Here is a 7,879-nt window from a genome sequence, read left to right as displayed (position 1 = left end):
ACACCTTTATAACGCAGGCTTCAAATGTATTTATAACACCTGAAGATCCTAGTCAATTGTCAATTAGTCCTCTACAGAACACACTGCCCGTCAGGTGTGTTTTATAACTTTTAATGCCGTGTTGTGATGAAAAGTGTATTTTTTCCAGCTGAGGAGAGAAAACTGCATGCTAATGAAAAGCAAAAGGGTAGGAAGAAGATAAAAGAATTGTTTTTGATGGATCCACTCTCCTGTAGGTAAGTAACAGAGGGAGAAAACTCAAAGCTGCTATTCTTCCTCTGCCCGTGGTTGGAACGGTAACTCAGCTTCATTTCAACCTGATGTTCCAGAGGATTTTAGAAAGAGATATAATGCACATTCTTATTTAAAGAATGTTTAAAGGCATGAAGTATAATCTCTGAATTAACTTCAAAGAAACCGAAGTCTGATGCAGATAAGAGGCGCTTAGCTTCGGCAGTCCAATGGCCCTTTGAAGACCTTTAATTGTATTTCATGTGCTGTATCCTCCTCTTTCCTATTTGGGGAAAGTGAAAAGGGGACAAAGAGAAATGTTTTTTGCCTGCATTAGATATAAGAACTAAGAGAACAGCTAAGGCATTGATGAGGATAATAAACTATTGTTTGTGCTTGGCAAAACTTACTTACATAAAGAAGGACTCAGTGAGAGAGAAGCGAGGCTGGGGATATATATCGTCAGACATTTCACTATACTATCTTCCATTTCTGTGATCCCTGCTTATCTCTTCTTTCCCCTTTCTTTAAATAACAATCCAGCATCTCTATCAACCATTTAAATAATTGCTTTGTTGGTTTTATCTTTTTAAAGAACTAATATACCTTCCCAGCCCCTGTGATGCTAAAACTCAAAAAAAATTTCCCCTTTGTATTTATTTTCAGACCCTGTAACCAAAATTATAAAGACTTATGCAAACAAAATGGAAAAGTGTTATTTTGTAGTTTTCAGGCCCGGGCACAATTCATTGATTAAGCTACTTTATGTGATAAAGTTATTTATGTCAAAATATTACCTTCAATGCAGCGGGGATTTAAGTATTTTCCTCACCTCCAAAATTACTGAATCAAATGGGAGAAGAATGCATGTGTTTTTGTCCTTTAATTAAAAACATAATCAGAAACACAACTGCAGACTATCACCTATGAATTAAAATGCTAATTTCTTTCAAAAGAAGAATTTATTTGAAGTTCCCCTTTGAAATTTAAGAAATATACAACAAAGAGAGGAGGAGAAAGATGCCACAGGAAGTCAAACACACATTTGCAAAGCTAATTGAGCAAATTCACCACCATTTGACATTTTGCTAAAAGAAAAGCAGTCTTACAGCTGCATAAAAGAACAATGCAAACAAAGACAGAAAAATACACAGTCTAAATTGATCTGCTGAACCCCAAAGCAGGCAGATAGCCTGTATAGAGTGTGAAATTGAACTGTGAGCAAAACAGAAAAAAATTCCTGCCCTGAGACTTCTCAAGATCAGAGTGAACTGTAGGTGATCTGCTCCTTCCCTTTAGTTTTCCTTTGTAAGAAACTAACCTATTTGAATAACAAGAGTCTTAAATCCCCAAACCTTCATCAGAGTTAACAAATGAAACCCATGTGAACTGAACTTCTTTGAGGGAACCAGATCTGTAATAAAGATTCTACAGACTGACTGACCTTGGCTGATTAGAACATCATGATTATGGAGAAATGGAATGTTGTCAGTTGAGAACCAAAATTGTCTTGGGCTACCCTAGTTCCTTTAGTAGCCATTTTCCTTAACTTTTGAACCTGACCTAACTTTGTCATGAGTTATATACGCTGCTCGGAATATATCACTAAGCTTAGCACATATATAAGCTCCACCAACCTTGTTTCTAACAAAGTTGTTCTATCTGATACCTACAGGAAAGGCTTCCCTTTGCTGGCAGACCTCCACCTGAAGTCTCCACCAATATATTTGGTAAATGTATTGATTTCTGACTTTCTTTTGTTCTGTGATCATTAAAGTTAATTTAATCTCTTCCTCAATGGCACAGGTCCTTCAGGGTATCTTAAATCTTTGTTCCCAGTTAATGGTCACTCACATTGGGTCCAGAATAAACCATTTTATTTCTTTTAAAGCAGGTGTAATTTTACATCGACTGACAAAAAAGATTTAAGTTGTTCAGTGAGGAATATTGCAGAGTTAAGATTAGTGAGTCCAAGAGCAGACACAGAAATTATTACTTTTCTGGCCCGCAGATTGTAGTACACAAATTTGCTAGACTTTGCCCATGTCCAGATTTAAATCTTTAGCCAAATTTCACTTCTTAAAGAAAATGGGGAAAAATTAAATTCATATTTTGCATTTCTTAATAATAACCTAGCCCCTACATCAATCTTTGCTGCCATCTTTCCACTCAAACCATTACTGAAATGAAAAGACTGTAATTAACATCCAAGTTCATATTGGCACCGAGCACATTGTGTTAGGAATGCCAGATCCACATGGAATATAAAGAACTTCTTAAAATCTCTGCACAGGATGCCAAACAGCTGCCAAATTAGAGAGCCAATCACATCTCCCCTTTGCAAACATCCCCACAGACCTCATCAAATTCCAACAAAATATTGAACCCATAACTGATAGGAACTTGGCTTTAGGTGATGCTGTTAACCTCCTAAGGTACTTGTAAGGCCTTTTCAATTTAACCTGAATGTCCTGCATCTCCTCTCACATACCATTGGAAAAATAATGGCTCTTTCCTTTAAAAATGTGGCCTTGGGCATGGAAAGATGCCTGGTGCGCTTATAAAGTTACCTGTCTGCTTTGATATTGGCTTCTTCTTTAATTGCAGTGGTGTTATGGGTAGGAAGGCCACAGCAGGATTTTTCCCTTTCACTGGCCTGATGAGTACTTTGGGGTCTGTCTTAATAAAGTCCTGTAGGAATATTTTCACCACTGTTCAGAGGAAATGGGGATATCTTGTTAAATTAGTTTCACTCCACAGTGAGGATTTGAGCCGAGGAGGCTGAGCTGGAGATGTTTGCATGGGAAGAATTGTTTCTGGATTCTGCTTTTCCGTGTGTTCAGCTCAGGCCATCTGTGTGCTTTCCCTCCTCATCAGTTGTTTCTGGGGAGGTTTTCCCACAGCCTCTGGGCAGGGGGAAGAGAGGAAGATGCTGTCTCCTGTGGACTTTGCTTCCCCTCTCCTGAATATGCCCATGTCAGAGGACATTAAATCCAACCTGTCTTACCTCTAGCCCCAGGAGGGAGACTGCACACAGATAACGTATCAAATGAGCACAAGGGGACCCTTAAAAGAAGTAAATTAACTCAACAGCCAGCTGTGTGGTTCAGTCATGTTCACAGGGCAGTCCCAATTCTGCCACCCAGTGAGCCTTGATTAGCATTAAAATAACAATTATACATATGGAAGATTCTGGAACAGGGATCCCTTCCATTCCTGAAGTCTCTTTAGTTTTCTTTTCTAACACCTACTCTTGCCTTTTTTCTGCATACAGTGTATTGGTTAGAGTCAGGCTAAGGCATTCTGTAGGGAATCTTGTTCTTTGTTGAATTGCAGGCTTCTTATGCAGCAAATCCCAGTAGCTGGGAAACAGTGATTTCATGATTTATTAGCATTCAAACAAACTCTGTATAGATTCTCTCATTCCCAGTTTCTTCCTTAATATTCTATACCAATTCCAATCTTGTACATGTCTAGGTTTCTGCCTGAATACAGATCCATATGTGAGATTCCAAAACCCAATAGGTTCATTCTAAAACTACTTTTTTATTTTTACATGGTCAGTTCTGCATTTCACCTAGCAAAAAATGATAAATTATTAAGCAAATGCGGCATTAAGAGCGAAATGGCAGCAACTCAAGAATACATAAAAGTGAAAATAAAAACAGTTCTTATATACCATGATATGAAAATAATTTTGATTCCAGAAAAAAATAGCACCTACTGTATGCCAAACCATGTGCTGAGAACTAATTAATATTCCTAAATTACAAATTAAATGTTCATTAACTATTTTCATTCAAATGAGAGCTCCAGACGATGAGCAGTTATTGATTTTGTGAGGTCACTTGACTAATAGAGCAGCAGGGTCAAGACCACAACTAAATGTTATTCTCCATCCTGTTCCCTTTCTATTCTACCAACTATTTATAATTCAACACCAAATCACAAACACCAGTTTTTATAAAGTCTAAGAATACAGTACTGAGATTTATCAGCTGGGAGGAGGTCAAGGTGCAACTTTCTTCGGTCATCCTGAATCCTGTTCATCCTATACCAGCCGACTCCACCATGTTACCCAAGTTTGACCCCAGTGAGATCAAAGTTGTGCCCCTGAAGGGCACCAGTAGCAAGGTCAGTGCCCATGTCTGCCCTGGCTGCCAAGATTGGCCCCCTGGGTCTGTCTCCAAATAAGGTTGGTGATGACATTGCCAAAGCAACTGGCGACTGGAAGGGTCTAAGGACTACAGTGAAACTGACCATTCGGAACAGACAGACCCAGATTGAAGAGATACTTTCTACCTCTGCCCTGATCATAAAAGCCCTCAAGGGGCCACCAAGAGACAGAAAGAAACAGAAAAACATTAAACACAGTGGAAATATCACTTTCGTAGAAGTTGTCAACATTGCCTGACAGATGCGTCGTCTATCTTTAGCTAGAGAAATTTCTGGAAACATTAAGGAGATTCTCGGGACTGCCCAGTCTGTGGGCTGTAATGGCCATGGCTGCCCGCCTCATGACATCATAGATGACATCAACAGTGGTGCAATGGAGTGCCCAGCTAGTTAGGAAGTACATGGGAAAATATTTTAAAAAGGATCATCTAACAAAAAAAGAAAAAGAAAAAAGAATACAGTATTGAGACTGTGATCATGGTAGGACCCCTCAGTCACGTTACCAGGTTCTTTGGGGTTGGGGGGGTTACAAACTTTCAAGGGCTTAACCAGTTCACTTGTTCTCATTTTTCATTGACTTAGTCTTTGAAGCAAACATTTGCACTTAACAACTTGAATCATTCCCATGGATCATGACTCCTCTTCCAGTCAATCAGGTCTCCTTTCCTAGTTTTTATTCTTTCAGATGATGGATAATTCCTTTATGACTTCTAACAAAATATCTCATTCAAGTAGTTTAGTTTTTTTCTCATGACTTTCATGTTTATTATCTCTTTGGTCATGTGGAAGTTGTTTCGTTCTATGATAGGATTTTTCTATAAGAATATTAATCATAACATTGTTTTTTCTGCTAACTATTGATAAGGCACAATAGAAGATAAAACTGTATTATATAGAACCTTCCATATTACTTGATTATTGTGCAGCTATTTAAAATTCTATGATAGAAGAATGAAAACATGGTCATGAGTTACTCTTGAAATGGCAATAAAATAGGATTACAGAACAACATGAACATTTTTGTAGAAGAACAAATATATAGGAAAAAACACTGAAAAGATATGCACCAAGATGGCTTCTTGTTTGCAAATACAAACTACTTTGGTAGGTCCTTAAATCCAACAAATATGGCTGGTCTAAGGAAAAGAAGATGTCAAAGTACATGAAACTTGTAAGTGTTGATTCCTCAATATGCCTTCCTCTTTTTCTTTTTCCGATTTTTTCAACATCTTAACACTTCACACATTTATGGTCATTTCTTTAGCTAACATAATTGAAAATACCCAGGTAACAAGTAGCACTGGCATAAAGTTGTGTTTTGTCCATTATTTCTACATGTTCATGGAAGTGAGTTGACCAAAGAAAGAGTTAAGTCAGAGGAGGAGGAGAGAACATTAAGTACTGTGATGAGAGGTGATCTGTATCAAAAGAAGGAAAGAATGTAACAAGGAAAATAGCCACAGAATTTTACTGCGATGGCTTCTAAATGTGTCTACTCATTCAAGTCCTCTGGGGCACTTGCTAAAGTTATGCTAACCCTTCTTTCTGTCTCCATACATCAGAACTTGGATTTAAGTGTCTATATTTCAAACACACTAATCGGTTTTGATGTAGCTGGACTCTGTTTGGGAAATACTGGTTTCTGGTCTGGCAACCATAGCATAAAACAAAACAAAAATAAATAAATAAAAAATACATCAATGAAATGGAAATCTTGCTTGGGAATTAAAATTGAGGGCATTTAAAAAGGCTAGATCCTCTAAACATATCTCCAACCTAATGCTAGATAAGTAGAATAACTAAGTGAGCATTTGATTGACTTAGTCTTTCTGCATTAATGCTTCTCGACCCTTTTAGGCAAGAAAAGCAGTCAAAGCAGCCAAGCTCTTGATGTTATTTTGAATAGCAGCAGAGAATACTTTGCCACCATGTTTTGAAAATATTTATATTCATAGTCATTTTCCAATAAACATTTTCCACTAAGGGTCGTAGGGTTAAAAGGCTCTTTGTTAATTTGATAAGGCAATGAGTTACTTAGCATTATATCTGTTGAAAATCTAAGCTTTTAATGTGACCATTACACACAGAAGAAATCAATGATTTCATCAGCTTAATAGGGCTATTGCTCCTGTGTTCAATTTATTATATGGAATGACGAGGGTGCCATTGGAGATGGCTTTGAACATTTCAAGCAGATTCAATTTTAGTTCTGATTCAAAATTCAGTAGATACTCTTGAAGGACTATAGTATTGATAGAAATTATACATCAAAATAGTATAAAGGAAAAATAATCAGAAATGTAGAGATAACATGGAAATCTAGGCTAGGAATTAAAATTGAGGACATGAAAAAGGCAAACCACTTCAGCTTAGCCTCCTATTTCTATTTGGGCACAGTCATTAAATAAAATTTCTGATTTCATTCCTCGCTCTCCTGTCCCCACACATATACATCAAATGCAGAATGATTTTTCTAATTGGCTGCCTGGAAGTAGGATTTGACCACGCCAGTCTCAGTCTGTTCTGAGACCACTTTTCAGATTTGACTGATGCGGAGAACACACATTCTGCTTTCATGTCTCCCCGTGAAAGGGCAGGCTCTGACATAATGGGCAGGGGGACTGAGGTTGCCCATTGTCATTTATAGAGGGTTAGGTGGGTATGTCGGAGAACTATCAAGGCATATGATTTTACACATCTGCCACTTCCTCAGTTTATTAGTCTTCCAGTTTTATCAATAATAAAGTTAGTATATTGATCTTCATCTCTCTGGATTTTATGTTTATCCCTAAATTAGAACTAGAGAGTGACAGAGGGCATTATTTATGGACCAATAAAAGCATTCCTAAGGCCACTATGGAGGACCTGTAGGCAGTTTAGGGACCTTTCCAAATCATATAGAAAGCATCTTCTCCAAGAGCCACATCTCATGTTTCTAACACCATACCTTGCATCTCCCCTCTTCTTTGACACATGATTATCTGATAGCTCACTTACACAGCCTTCCCTAAAAACAAAAGCAGGGAATCCCTTTTGAAAATGTAACCTGGAGCGGGGTATGGAAAATGGTGGAATGAGACAGACATCATGACCCTATGTACATGTATGATTATGCGAGTGGTGTGAATCTACATCGTGCACAACCATAGAAATGAAATGATGTAGCCCATTTGTGTACAATGAATCAAAATGCAGTCTGTAAAAAATAAAAAATAAATAATTTAGAAAAAAAGGTAACCTGATAAAAGTTATAGAGAATATTTAAATGTGTTATGAGAGGGATTTGGTGACCATGATTTCTCTGCCACATCTGGTAGATAATATGCAGTCACTCCCAGTTCTTATCTGTGGATGAGCATGTGACTTTGGCAAAGGTCTAGAGATTTGCTCGGAGGATACACAACCCAGGTTTGCCCAACCAGAGGCATTGTCAGAGATCTGTGTTTCTGTGTTGCCTTAGCTAGTGGAGAGG

General features: G+C 37.8%; 1 pseudogene; it reads left to right on the top strand.

The window, feature by feature from the left end:
* Window positions 1-4,228: 4,228 nt before the first annotated feature.
* LOC124987678 (60S ribosomal protein L12-like) lies at window positions 4,229-4,801 on the top strand (annotated as a pseudogene).
* The last annotated feature ends 3,078 nt before the right edge of the window (window positions 4,802-7,879 follow it).

This window comes from Sciurus carolinensis, chromosome 6, assembly GCF_902686445.1.
Source record: "Sciurus carolinensis chromosome 6, mSciCar1.2, whole genome shotgun sequence".
NCBI classification, from domain to species: Eukaryota; Metazoa; Chordata; class Mammalia; order Rodentia; family Sciuridae; genus Sciurus; species Sciurus carolinensis.
This window is presented reverse-complemented; position numbering and strand designations above follow the sequence as displayed.